The sequence below is a fragment of the Malania oleifera genome, chromosome 12, assembly GCF_029873635.1.
Source record: "Malania oleifera isolate guangnan ecotype guangnan chromosome 12, ASM2987363v1, whole genome shotgun sequence".
NCBI classification, from domain to species: Eukaryota; Viridiplantae; Streptophyta; class Magnoliopsida; order Santalales; family Ximeniaceae; genus Malania; species Malania oleifera.
The window spans coordinates 35,830,614-35,845,689 of record NC_080428.1 but is presented as its reverse complement, the minus strand read 5'-3'; positions in this window follow the sequence as shown (position 1 = coordinate 35,845,689).

The following is a 15,076-nucleotide window of genomic DNA, read 5'->3' as shown; positions in this document are numbered from 1 at the left end:
GTGGAAAGTAAAGAGACTAAGGAAGAAGATGAACACCGAGATTTACGAGGTTCAGCTTATCCCCAGCCTACGTCCTCGCCTTTGGTCAATTCCACCAAAAGATTCCACTAAGTATGCTCTTTTACTAGGCATAGCAAGCTTTTACAAAATTCCCTTTTTTTAGGTAGAGACACCTCTCCAAGAGAACAATCCTCAATTGGTACAACGATCCAAACAATCCTTGAATCGTCAATAATACAAAGAAGTTTCTATAATGATCCGTGTACAAAAGAAACTCTCAAAACAGAGTAAGGTTGTACAAGTTAGAGCACAATCAATACTTCAATCAAATAATCAATAAAGAAACTATGAAGCTCAAGTGCTAAAGAGATCACCAAGAGTTTGTTTTGAACAAACTTAGAGTATGAATCTTGGCTTTGGTATTTCAACAGAGTTTTAGAACTTTTCTCCCAGATGGAGTGTGAGTAATAGAAAGCTTTGAGAGATTGAATGCTTTAATTTCAAGAGAGCTGAGTGATTTCTTAGATTTTAATTCTTGAGTTTAATAGAGTATTTATAGGCATTCTTGGCTTAGTTTCCTTGTTTCCAAATATCTTTGAGTGTTTTCAAAGTTTTTACAACTTTCATATTTTGAAAAACTAATTTTTAAAATTTTCCCATTAGAGTTTAAAAAACAAAAACCCATGGAGTCAGTCGGCTAGACAAGCGACTAGGTAGTTCAAAAAACACAAAGTCAGTCAGCTGGACAGGCGACTGACACCATTCTATCTCCTAGAATTCAATTTAAGAAATTGTCAATCGATTGGCAAGATACAATTCATTTTGAGTCAGTCGACTGACTGTCAGTCGGCTGGGTAAGTTTGCCTTGGTTAAGTTAGTTGACTGGACAGACAAAAAACTGGTTTTTCTTTTTGATTTTTCCATTTCAGCTTTACACTCATGATTTGATTTTTCATAAAATATTTCAAGGATTTAAAAATGGGTTTCTTAAGTTTATATTGGTCCCTTAAAGAGCTTCATATTTTCTAAATTGTTACTTGATATGAAGTACTTAAATCAAGCTTTTCTTAAACATGATGCTTCAAGTCTTTGATAAGCCTCTTGACTTCAAGTCCCTTTTTATCTTTAAGTTTTTAAGTACTGAGGCTTCAAGTCTTCTTCTTTAATGCTTGAAAAGATTTTTTGAAGCTTTCTCTTGATATTCATAACTTGTTCTTTTGACATGATAAAAATGCACAGCTTGTTCTCTTGATGATATTTTAATTCATAGCTTCTTTCTCTTGTGTTGAGATATATATTCTTGAAATAAAATCACTCAACAAGCAAGTTATACCAGCATCATTTGTTATCATCAAATTAAGATTGAAAAGCCTCGTTTGGCCAACAATCTCCCTCTTTTTGATGATGACAAATGAGAAGCAAAAATAAGGATTAAAATAAACTCCCCCTTACCATATGCTCCCCTTTACTATACGTATATGTATCCAGTATCAAAACTCATATTTTTCATGCACATACTCATCCATACATCCACATAAACATCAGATACAAGGTGCATAATATTCCATTCAAAAAAAATACATAAGCCATAACATAAGACATAAGGTTCATAACTTCCATCTTTGCTTGTCACAAATTCTCCCCCTTTGGACATCAATCAAAAAGTAGGAAAAATAAAGCTACCATCCAAAATTATAGTACATAGCAAATTATTTTCAAGAAAATCATTTATCATCAGCTTTATCTTCATCTTCCTCTTCTTCTTCTGCTTCTTCACCTGATTTAACAGCTTCACCTTCCTCATGTTCTTCTTTTGTGTTTGTCTCATCATCCTCATTGCCATCTTGAGAGTCCTCTTCATCACTACCATCAACACTTGCAGGAGCTGAACTAATATCCATAGGATCTGAAGGACGACATGAACTACCAAGGTATTTTTCAATGCGACCAACACGTTTATTAATTGAGGAATAGTTTGCTTGAAGATCGGAGAAGTTGATTTGAAGAGAGTGAAGTCCAGTTTGCATGTTTTGACTAAAACTGGTAAACTACTGATAAAATGGATTGAACCAAGCAGGAGGTCCAACAGGAGGAGGAGGAGGTGCTTGACCTCCACTTCCTTTAAGAACCCATTCATCATTGCATTTTTCATATCCCATCATCTTAAGAGTAGTAGAGTTAAAAATATCATAGTGAGTACGTTTGACAAAAAGATCGGATGATGAGGATATATGTAATTTGGCAAAAAGCATATTTAGAGTTCCTCCATAAGGCAGGGTTACTTGTCATGCCTCTACACGTGTGATCATCCATTGAAGCATAAGACTTGGTAAGTCCAGCTTCTTGCCTTTAAGCAGGCTCCAGAGAATGAAACAATCAGCATCAGAAATATAGGCATAAGATCCTACTTGAGGAAGGATGTTATATGTGATGATTTTCTGCAGTATTTGCGCCTGAAGATTTAGGTGTTTATATAAGGGAGGACCTTCAAATGAAACAGGAGCATGGTTCAATACCAAAGGAAGAAATTCTTTCGGGGTGAAATCTTGCTCATAGATCCAAGACGTGCCAAAAGTAGGACACCTAAACTCACCATTGGAAATACGAAATATTTTTGCAAGAGATTCTAGAGTAAAAGATATGGACTTTCCCATGACATTTGTCGAAAAACCATTTGCTTCCTGAACAAGATTTGCATAAAAAATTTTGACAAGATTTGGAAAGTGACCTTGGGCTTGAAATAGTATGAAGTTTTTCCATTCGAGAGTTTCGAATAATGAGAGGATATGTGGAAAATCAGATGAAAAGAAAGATGTGTCAAGAATTTTACCAAGAATAGGTTCCGTCATGCTAATATGATTGTGGTAGAAAGTTTTGACATGACGAGCTACGAGCCATTTTTCAATGGCTGGGTCTTCGGTGTGCTGCTTCGAAGAGGTGGAAGCCTTCTTCGTCCCAACTGTTTTAGTTCTCGGCATTGTGATGTAGGAATGAAAGGGATTGACAACTTTATAGGTTTGGAGGATGATCTATTATGATATTTAAAGGAAGGAGAACAGAGGAGAGTTAAAGATGGAGACTAAGTGGAGAGAAAACCCTAGGTCAGTTGACTGACCACTCAAAAGACTCGTATTTTTATAACTAAAGTTAAGGTTTTTTCCGTCAGTTAGTCGGTTGGGTCTGGAGCCAGTCGGTTGACTGTTCTCTGTTTCGAACATTTAATCATTCAGTCAGTCGGCTGGGTCTGGAGCCAGTTAGCTGACTTCATCCTGTTTGATTTATTCTTCACTAAATTTCTCTATTGTGCAATAGACCTAGATCTCTCCTAATATTTATAAATCTGTCTTCTATGAGCGGTTTAGTAAATATATCCGGCCATTGATCATGTGTAGTTATAATTCAAGAATTATGTCTCTTTTTTGAACATGATCTCTTAAAAAGTGATGTCTTATATCTATATGCTTGGTTCTTGAGTGTGAGATAGGATTTTTTGATATATTAATAGCACTTGTATTATCACACTTTATAGGAATTGTTTTGTAATCTAGATTGAAGTCTTTTAATTGTTGTTTCATGTATAGTATTTGTGCACAACAACTTCCAGATGCTACATATTCAGCTTCGGCGGTTGATAAAGCTACTGAGTTTTGTTTCTTCGAGAACCATGATACTAAGGATTGTCCTAGGAAGTGACAAGTGTCACTTGTACTCTTTCTATCAACCTTACATCCAGCATAATCAGCATTAGAATAACTTATCATATTAAAATCAGTATCTTTTGGGTACCATAAACCTAGGTCAAGTGTTCCTAGTAAGTACCTAAGTATCCTTTTAACGATTGTTAGATGAGATTCCTTAGGTGCTGATTAGAACCTAGCACACATACACACACTAAACATAATATCAGGTCTACTAGCAGTTAGATACAGTAAACTACCAATAATTCCTCTATAGTGTGTTATGTCTACTTGTTTTCCTTTTTCGTCTCTATCAAGACTTGTGGATGTACTCATCGAAGTTCCTATGAGTTTACTTTGTTCCATATCAAACTTTTTAAGCATATCTTTGATGTATTTAGTTTGATTTATAAAAGTCTCATGTTTAGCTTGTTTAATTTGAAGTCCTAGGAAATAATTTAACTCCCCCATCATACTTATTTCAAATTCTTTTCGCATACATGTGGCAAAGTCTTTACATAGAATTTCATTTGTAGCCCCAAATATGATATCATCCACATATATTTGGACAATTAGCATGTCTTTATTTTTGTTTTTGATGAATAAGGTGCTATCAACCTTTCCTCTTGAGAATTCATTTTTAAGTAAAAATTTACTTAGCCTATCATACCAAGCTCTAGGAGCTTGTTTCAAACCATACAAAGCTTTTGTCAACTTAAATACATGATTTGGATTTTTTACATCTTCGAAACCTGGAGGTTGTTTAACATATACTTCTTCATTTATATAACCATTTAGGAATGCACTTTTTACATCCATTTGATATAATTTAAAATCCTTATGGGCTGCATAGGCTAATAGCATCCTAATTGCTTCCATTCTAGCTACGAGAGCAAATGTTTCATCATAATCAATTCCTTCTTCTTAATTATATCCTTGTGCTACTAGTCTAGCTTTATTTCTTACAACTACTCTTTTTTCATCTTTTTTATTTCTAAACACCCATTTAGTTCCTATGATTGATTTATCTTTGGGTTTAGGCTCCCACACTTGACTTCTTTCAAATTGATTTAGTTCTTCCTACATAGCTATAATCCAAGAATCATCTTTTAAAACTTCTTGAATGTTTTTAGGTTCCTCTTGAGACAAAAAAGCATAATGGTTGCAAATATTTTTCAATGAGGCTCTAGTAGTTATGCCTTTTGATGTTTAACCAAAAATTTGTTCTTTTGGGTGACTTTTAGCATATCTCCATTCTTTAGGTAGTTCTAGATTTTCTAAAATGTTTTCATTTGAAGCTTCTTTTTTTTTTTTCTTCTTTTATTACAATGATTTCTTCTTTTTGTAAGTTGTCTTCTTTCTCATCAATCTTAGCCTTATTATCATAGTTGTTTGACTCATCAAATACTATGTGTATTGATTCAATAATTGTTAGAGTTCTTTTATTATAAACCCTATAAGCTTTACTATTTGTAGAATAACCTAAAAAGATACCTTCATCAGATTTTGCATCGAACTTTCCTAGATCGTCTTTAGTATTAAGAATAAAGCATTTGCATCTGAATACATGAGAGTAAGAGATATTAGGTTTCCTACCTTTCCAAAGTTCATATGGTGTTTTGTCTACACTTGTTCTTATAGATACCCTATTTATAATGTAGCATGCTGTATTTACAGCTTCTGCCCAAAAATATTTAGGTAGATTATTTTAATTTAGCATTGTTCTTGCCATTTCTTGTAAAGTTCTATTTTTTCTTTCTACAACTCCATTTTTTTGTGGAGTCCTAGGTGCTGAAAAATTATGATTTATTCCTTATTTATTACAGAATTTATCAATGTCTTTGTTTTAAATTCCCTACCTTGATCACTTCTAAAACTTGTTATCTTATAGCCTTTTTCATTTCGTAATTTTTTGCACAAGGTGATTAACATACCACAAGCTTCATCTTTGCTTGCTAAAAATAAAACCCAAGTAAATCTAGAATAATCATCCACTATTACAAAAGCATATTGTTTTCCTCCTAGGCTTGATATTCTAGTTGGACCAAATAAGTCTAGGCATAATAGTTCTAGGGGTCTTTTAGTAGATATATTTTTTTTTTCTTTTTGAAACTTGTTTTAACTTGTTTTTCTTTTTGGCATGCATCACACATCTTGTCTCTTAAGAATTTTGTATTTGGCAATTCTTTTACAAGATTTTTCTTTGATAATTTTGATAAAAGGTCCATGTTAGCATGTCCTAATTTCCTATGCCATAGCCAACTCATTTCATTTATTGCTGCCAAACAAGTTACGTCTTGATTCACTAGATTCTCATTATTTATACAATAAACATTATTTACCCTATGAGCTATAAATAAGGTTTTATTTTCATTAGCATTTTGAATAACACATTTTTCTTTCTTAAAAGTTATCTCAAAACCTTTGTCACTTAATTGGCTAATACTTAAAAGGTTATGTTTTAATCCTTCAACTAATAACACATTATCAATGGTAAGAGAAGGTTCTTTACCTATTCTCCTGATGCCAATTATCTTACCTTTGGCATTGTCACCAAAGGTGACATATCCTCCATCCTTTTGTCTTAGAGAGGAAAACTTGGTCTTATCGCCAATCATGTGTCTTGAACACCCGCTGTCCAAGTACCACTTATCCATTGACGATGTTGTCCTAAAACATACCTACAATGGAGGATTTATTGTATTAGTCTTTGGAACCCAAATTATTTTAACTTTCTTTATTTTGTTGTTAGTTCCATTATTAACTTTTCATTCACCTTGTACTTTAACATACTTTCTTTTTAGTAGGCAATCGAACATTATATGTCCCTTAGTTTTGCACATATAGCAAGTAGCGTGTTCATATTTGTTGTTTGAAGAGGTTCTAGCATAGTACTTGGCTTCCTTGACGAAGTATCTCATGTATAATTTTTTATTCTTTTTATTTGTTTTACCATTTTATCCTATTCCTTCTTTATTTCCATGAAGCCTTTGTTGCCCAACCATCTTTTCAAAATTTTCTTTACCTTTGGTAAAGTTATATATAATTTTATCCTTATCTTCTACTGATTTTTTGAGTTTATTTACTTTTAAATCCTTTTTATTTAAACTATCTTTATGATTTTTGCTTATTTCTTGAGTTACTTTATTTACTTCTTCTTCTAACTTCTCAATACAAGTGTCTTTTTCTTTTTCAATGATTTTGAATGATTCAAGTTGTTTTAATAGTTCTTTATTTTGATTTTTCAAAGTTATATTTCTTTTGGAAATTTTTATGAATCTCTTATGCAAAGAAAACAACTCAGCTTGCAATTCCTTATAGGAAGGCATTCTGTCGCATGACTCATCACACGACTCATTGTAAGATTCTGTAGAGGAGTAGTAGGAGTTTACCACTTCTTTATTCGCTATGAAGCATATATTTGCCATCTCTTGTCCACTTGATTCGTTTTCTGTTTCTCTTGGGCTTGAATCATCCCAAGTAGCCTTCAAAGCTTCCTTCTTTTTCTTCTTTTCTTTCTTGAGCAATGGACAATCCGGTTTGATATGCCCTGGTTTCTTGCAATGATAGCATATTGGAGATTCATTCTTACTTTTATTTTCTTTCCTACTTGTCTCTCCTTTTTCAGGTTTCTTTTTATTAAACTTGGAAATCTTTTATTTCTTCTATAAAATTTGCCTAGTCTTTTAGTGATGAATGCTAATTCATGTTCATCTAAATCACTTGTTTCACCTTCTTCTTCACTAGAGTTATGACTAGATGCTTTTAGTGTAATGGATCTTTTATGCTTTGGTTTAGGATTCCTTTCTTTTAAGGTCATTTCATAGGTAAGGAGTGAACCTATGAATTCATCTAAAGAGGTGGTCATAAGATTTCTACCTTCAGTGATAGTTGTAGCTTTTGGTTCCCAAATGGATGGGAGGCCTCTTAGAATTTTTCTAATCATTTCGTAGGTAGTATAAGTTTTTCCTAAAGCACTTAATGAATTTATTATGTGGGTAAATCTGGTGTACATACTTGATATTGTTTCATCAAAATTCATCTTGAATGCTTCATATTCGCTTGTCAACATATCTATTATATTGTCTCTAACATCAATTGTTCGTTCATATGTTACTTCTAGTTTGTCCCAAATTTCTTTGGCCGTTTTGGAGGCCATTACCCTATTAAATTTGTTAGCATCTAAAGCACAGTATATGTAACGCCCCAACCTGGGCCTACCAGGGAGCACTGCGTCTCTCCTCCTCCACCTGGACCAGACAACAGGGGGCTCCCTGCGTCTCTCCTCCTCCACCTGGACCAGACAACAGGAGGTGGGCCTTATCAGACTAATGACTAACCCCACAAACCAACACGTGTCTTTTTCAGTGTGTTTTGTCCTCACTCACACACTTCCTGAGAAAACTTCCCAAGAGGTCACCCATCCCAATATTGCTCCAAGGCAAGCATGCTTAACCGTGGAGTTCTTATGGGAAAGCTCCCGAAAAGAAAGGTGCACCCTGTTGATATGGGTAGTAACATCTAATCTTTTTAAGTCTTTCATCCATGGGGTATCACAGTATAGAACATTTATAGCACTTGAGTTGATTTGAAGCATCTTATAGTCTGAATTAGTCATATCCTTTTTCTCTTTTGGAATATGTTTTCCATCAACAATCTTGGTTGGAATAAGGTCTCCATCCATAACTACTTCCCATGCTTTCCAATCCATGTGTTGGAGATAAATTTGCATTCTCTTTTTCCAAAACGTGTAATTGTGTCCACAAAAGGTAGGTGGACGGGTAGAGGATTGGCCCACACCAAAGGGTGCTACTCCTATATTAGTCATTTGATCTTTTTATAGGTTTTTGTTAAGAGTTACTATAATTAGGCTCTGATACCAATTGAAATTTAGAATAGCTACCAAGAGGGGGGTGAATTGGAAGTTTTTAGATTTCAATTATTAATATTTTAAATTTTTACTTGTTTTAATTCAAACACTAAAAGGACAAAACAACCAATCAAATTACACCACAAAACTTAAGAATACAATTCAATCATATAAAACTTAACCAATCATTCGAGAATGATATTTCCCTTTAATATAAGTCTTGCGGTTGTTTTGCAAAACCTATTTTGAATGAATTTGTATTGCTTTATCTCTTAACCAAGATTTCTGAAAATTAACTAATGTACTCCCTTGTGGGTTTCCGCAAACGATTAATTAAAACGCACTTTCTTAAATCAAGAGATTTCCTTGAATATGATGTATAAGCCCTGCAACCTGCACTTGATTCATACAGTATATAATGTGGAAAGTAAAGAGAGTAAGGAAGAAGATGAACACCGAGATTTACGAGGTTTAGCTTATCCCCAGCCTACGTCCTCGCCTTTGGTCAATTCCACCAAAGGATTCTACTAAGTATGCTCTTTTACCGGGCAGAACAAGCCTTTACAAAATTCCTTCCTTTTAGGTAGAGACACCTCTCCAAGAGAACAATCCTCAATTGGTACAACAATCCAAACAATCCTTGAATCGTCAACAATACAAAGAAGTTTCTATAATGATCCGTGTACAAAAGAAACTCTCAAAAGAGAGCAGGGTTGTACAAGTTAGAGCGCCATCAATAGTTCAATCAAATAATCAATAAAGAAACTATGAAGCTCAAGTGTTTAGAGATCACCAAGAGTTTGTTTTGAACAAACTTAGAGTATGAATCTTGGCTTTGGTATTTTAGCAGAGTTTCAAAACTTTTCTTCCATATAGAGTGTGAGCAATAGAAAGCTTTGAGAGATTGAATGCTTTAATTTCAAGAGAGCTGAGTGATTTCTTATATTTTAATTCTTGAGTTTAATAGAGTATTTATAGGCATTCTTGGCTTAGTTTCCTTATTTCCAAATATCTTTGAGTGGTTTCCAAGTTGTTACAACGTTCATATTTTGAAAAACTAATTTTTTAAATTTGCCCATTGGAGTTTAAAAAAAAAAAAGAACTCGTGGAGTGAGTCGGCTGGACAGGCGACTGGGTTGTTCAAAAAACACAGGGTCAGTCGGCTGAACAGGCAACTAACACCATTCTATCTCCCAAAATTTAGTTTAAGAAATTGTCAGTCAACTAGCGAGACACGGTTCATTTTGAGTTAGTCGACTGACTGTTAGTTTGCCTTAGTTAAGTCAGTCGACTGGACTAACAAAAAACTGGTTTTTCTTTTTGATTTTTCTATTTCAGCTTTACACTCATGATTTGATTTTTCATAAAATATTTCAGGGATTTAAAAATGGGTTTCTTAAGTTTATATTGGTCCCTTAAAGAGCTTCATATTTTCTAAATTGTTACTTGATACGAAGTAATTACATCAAGCTTTTCTTAAACATGATGCTTCAAGTCTTTGATAAGCCTCTTGACTTCAAGTCCCTTTTTATCTTTAAGCTTTTAAGTACTGAGGCTTCAAGACTTATTCTTTACTGATTGAAAAGATTTGTTGAAGTTTTCTCTTGATATTCATAACTTGTTCTTTTGACATGATAAAAATGCACAACTTGTTCTCTTGACGATACTTTAATTCATAACTTCTTTCTCTTGTGTTGAGATATTTATACCTGAAACAAAATCACTCAACAAGCAAGTTATACCAGCATCATTTGTTATCATCAAAATAAGATTGAAAAGCTTCGTTTGGCCAACAATATAGCAATTCAGTATGTTGTACCATGATATGATAAAACATGTTTCTTTTAGATATGATATAGACAGTTTTATCAAGTATGTTTATGTACTGTTATATGTATAACACGAAAATACTCATGTTGCCACATATTGATATTAGTTTATTTCCCTTACTGAGAGGTGTCTCACCCTAAATTATATAAACATTTCAAGAGTTCCAGATAGAGGAGCAGATAGAGCTCCGCAGCATTAGGGTTCAGTTGTTCTACTCTGTTTGAAGGATAAGTCTTTTGCTAGGGTCAGACGAATTTTCGGGTGACGACCCTAGGACTTGTTTTTGGATATTTTTGGTTGTGTGTAATCATATGAGGGATGTAGTAAACTCTGGTATTGTATTAAATGGTAATTTGATATGTATATGATATTACATTTCCTACTACTTAGGTATCAGTATTATATTTCAGGCATACCCTTCGTTCCCTTTGGTCCAGGTGGATTATGATTTACCAGGTTGATTATGATTTGCCAGGGTTACTATATAGAATATTATTATGGAAAAAAAATATGGTAAAATAAGCAGGTCATTATAGTTTTCGAAATAAGTTTGAGACATGTATGAAAGAATGTGAATTAAAAGTTCTTGTTGAAAGGGAAAGTGATTTAAATATTAATGTGAATTAAAAGTTCTTGTTGAAAGGGAAAGTGATTTAAATATTAAACAATTAGTAAACAAGAATGAAAAGTTAGTGAAAGAATTGAATGTAGTAAGATCTCAAGCATCAAATGATAAAAATAAAGATCCTTTTATTGCAGAACTTGAACAAAAAGCAAACAACATAACTAAAGAGTTTATTAAATTACAAGATGTTTGCAAAGGTCTTAAAAACTTAAAAATGCAAGAACTAGAGAAGAAAATAGAAGATCAATCTAAGATCATTTACACGTTCACTAGAGGCAAGGACAACTTTAATAAGTTGTTAGGTTCACAAAAGAAGACCTCAGATAAGGAACGTATAGGTTTTAATGGAATTGAAAATAGGAAAAGGAAAAACCTATATATTGGGTACTTTGTAAAAGAATCGAAACATTATGCTAGTACCTTCTCCAGTTCATACACTCACACCACATGTGTCTTGTGTAAAAATAAGGGGCACATAAAATTTGATTACCAGTTTAAAAGAAAAACTGTGAAACTCAAACGAGTATGGAAAGTCAAAGAATCACCGACTCCTAACCCATTAAGAATAAAAGATAGAAAAATGGTATGGGTTGTTAAGAAAACAAACCCTTTGAAATTCAAGGAAGAATTTACTCAAACAGAAATTACATGATCACATATTTCTTCCTTAACATTTAGGATTAGTTATAGGGGGTAGTGTTGACTCAAGGTTTAGGAAGTGGTTCGGTCTGAAAATGCAAAAACTTAGTACATGTCCACTATTCAAAATTTTACATACTAAGGATTTTAAAAAATTAAGCCAATACGAAAACTCAAGAAAAATAACCAATCTGAACTTAATGCATATATCCATTGGTTGAAATATGAAATTACTAGATGCTCAAATAAAAATCCACTTTCAAATGGACATGACATGTTTGCCTTGTATCTAATTTTAAATGCTTAATTCACACTTAAATATGAAAATCTAATGTTAAGCATGCTCTGTCCATTGCATAAGACTGAGCTTTAGGAAATAAATAATACATTAAGTATCTTCTAATTCTAAACTCATCTTGGAGCTTTAAAAGCATAATAAAATTCTAAGTCATCTCTCCAGGTTTATGCACTGTTGATCATAACTCCTTATTATACAAGTGCAAATTAAAAGAAATCCTCTTCATAACCAAATTAGAGGCATCCACTAAGAAATTCGAGTTTCACTGTTAAATCAAGGTATTCTCTTTTGAGTTTTAAATATAAATTCTCTAATCTTGGTTATCCTATTTCCTCCGTAGGAACTCTTTACCAAACCATGAACATATTCAGTAAAGACTATACCTATCCATCGGTTTGTATCCTTGCTACAAATCATGATCATATATATAGGATACTTTCCTCTCTCCAAAGAGCATTGTTCAATATTTATTCAAATTCCTTTCATAAGCTCTCAAATAATAAATCAAATCCATTAGAGCTTCAGCTCCATGAATTAAGTTAAATGGCTAATATGATTGCTATTAGTTTCAACATATACAAAAATGCAATAACTAAGAAACCTACGCATGAATGACAAGAAAGACAATCCATTTAAACTTAGGTCTCTCACGTATTGTAAATCATAAGAAAAGAGACAAATATAGGCTTAGCTCTCTTAAAGATATATACATTGTGACTTTTTGGTCCTCTAAGCCTATTCATCCAAAGCCAAGCATATATCATTAAAAATCTAGATATCTTGGCTAAATGATTTGAAGAATAAGAAAAAGGCATTAAATGAGTCGAGTGCATAATTGAGGGGGTCTTTCATATCTATATACATTAAAATGCTCTCATTTTTTTTATGCTCATATGTCTGTAAGTTCTTGTGAGAACAACTCTGCACTAATCTCATAACTATCCATTGTCAGTTCCTGTTCATATCATTTGTTGGATAGTTCATTTCTTTTATGAGTTGTTGATTAAACTACTGGAAAGCATGCTTGTGTTGAAAGCCTCCTATATGGCAAATGCAGTGATATAATTTGCATGCTAGTTGTGGATATTAGGTTGTGACTTACTTTATATGTTTTATCTGTTGAAAACAACCCACTATCAGGTACAGGTTTTATGAGAAAATGTCTAATTTACAGACGACATGCTGCCGAAATTTTGAAAAATTTTTCCAAGTAAAACCTTGTCTAAAGATGATCATAATCAAATGAAAGTTAATATATTCTTGAAAGGATGAATGAAAACTAATTGAATATTTAACTTCATCCTAACATAATCATCAAAGATTTAGAAAGACTAAAATACATCCCCATAGGAAGTGCATAAATGACTTATATGCATCTTCTCGCTTTTTGAATGTTGAGGCTCTTCTAAAATCCCTGAACATTATATCCAATGCTTAAAGGCTTATGATTTGATATGGAATTTTCTTGGGTCATGAACATTATTGCATGCCTTAATATACTCTCTGATGCATCTATGGTCTATAGGGACAACTATATTAATCAAGTGACAAATATAATTGACAAATACTCAATATGGTTGATTTTAAAGATTTGGATTGATGACTTATACTACTAGGCTTAATGAAATAACTCTTTATCTAGTATAAGTAGCTTATTGCGTCTAAGATGGGATTCAAATTGATAGGGGGAGCATCTAAAATTAAAATGTCTATTATATTATGCTCACAAACTTTTAAGGCTTAGATCTGTGTTGAATTCACTGTGGCATGTGCTTAAATGAAATGATCTTTGTGAAAAATCTTAAGTTGACATATATTGCTTTGCCACAAGTTGTTTGTGTTTGCCATATGATCTTGCATGTGATTGTTAAATATTTAGGATCATCATGGTTGTAGTTTTCTGGTTATATTTCAGTTTGTGTGTTTAATTAACAAACCAGAAAAATATTGCTTGCTTGCATGATCTTTAAATTGCCTTTGGCAAGCAACCCCCCACTTCTTTAAACTAACATTATAAGGGGAATATATATTTGTATATATACATATATATATATATATATATATATTTATTGTAATACTTCATGGCAAGAACTAATTTGAAAACAAAATATTTTCTCTCTTGCCTTACTATTATTATATACATATATATATATATATGGTTTTAAAGTCGCATAACTGGTTTAGTAACTACACATAAAAATGCATACGAACTAATAAGACCGTGTTTATGCTCAAACCTATTCTTTATATACCACGTGTCTTTAAATTTAAATTTCTATGGGTCTCATGAAATGCTTAAATCGCAATGGTTTGAGGATACTTCTGATTTAATTACGTTTTTCATGTCATTTGAATATTTTAATAACCAGTTATATTGTTTCTATGCATAATTGCTATACTTCATACCTTGTCATTCATTTTGCATAATTGATAAATTATTTAAATTGAGCTTTAATTGTCTTTATACATAAAGTTAGGGGGGGCCTTTCTTGACTGTACCCACTTTTGCATAAAGTATTTGTCATCATCAAAAAGGGGAAGATTGTTGACCTGATAGGTCACGCCCAGTTTTGATTATGACAAATACTCTTGGTACTGATGGTTATACTAAGGTTTGCATGCAAGTTCACCCTACACGTGTACTCGAACTGAAAGACATATCATGATGGCATGCAATGATCAAGCAGGAGAATGAAGAAATCTATGTTATAATTTGTATTTTCTATTCATCTTCTTCATTCTAGGATGTAAATTTAATTATGGACTGTACACCTATGGCTTATAATAATTTGCATCATGCATGATAGGTAGGTATGTTCAAATCAACCCTAGTTGGACTTTTGGTACCTACACATAGTGCACTAAGTCCCTAACATCACTTAAATATATCAGGGGAATTAACTGAAGCAAAATTGGACCTTAATTGAAAATATTGTGAGAGGTCAGGTGACCAAACCTGTGGCATTCAAAACTCCTTGGGCGACCAAACCATGAACAGGTCAACTTGTGACTTGTGTTTGGTAGACTGAACAAAATTACACGTATCTTCCTTGGTCACTTGAATCCGTGTTAGAGTACTTTTCACCAACCCGGGCACCCAAACCTTTACGTTCATTTTGGCCTTAGGTGATCAAACT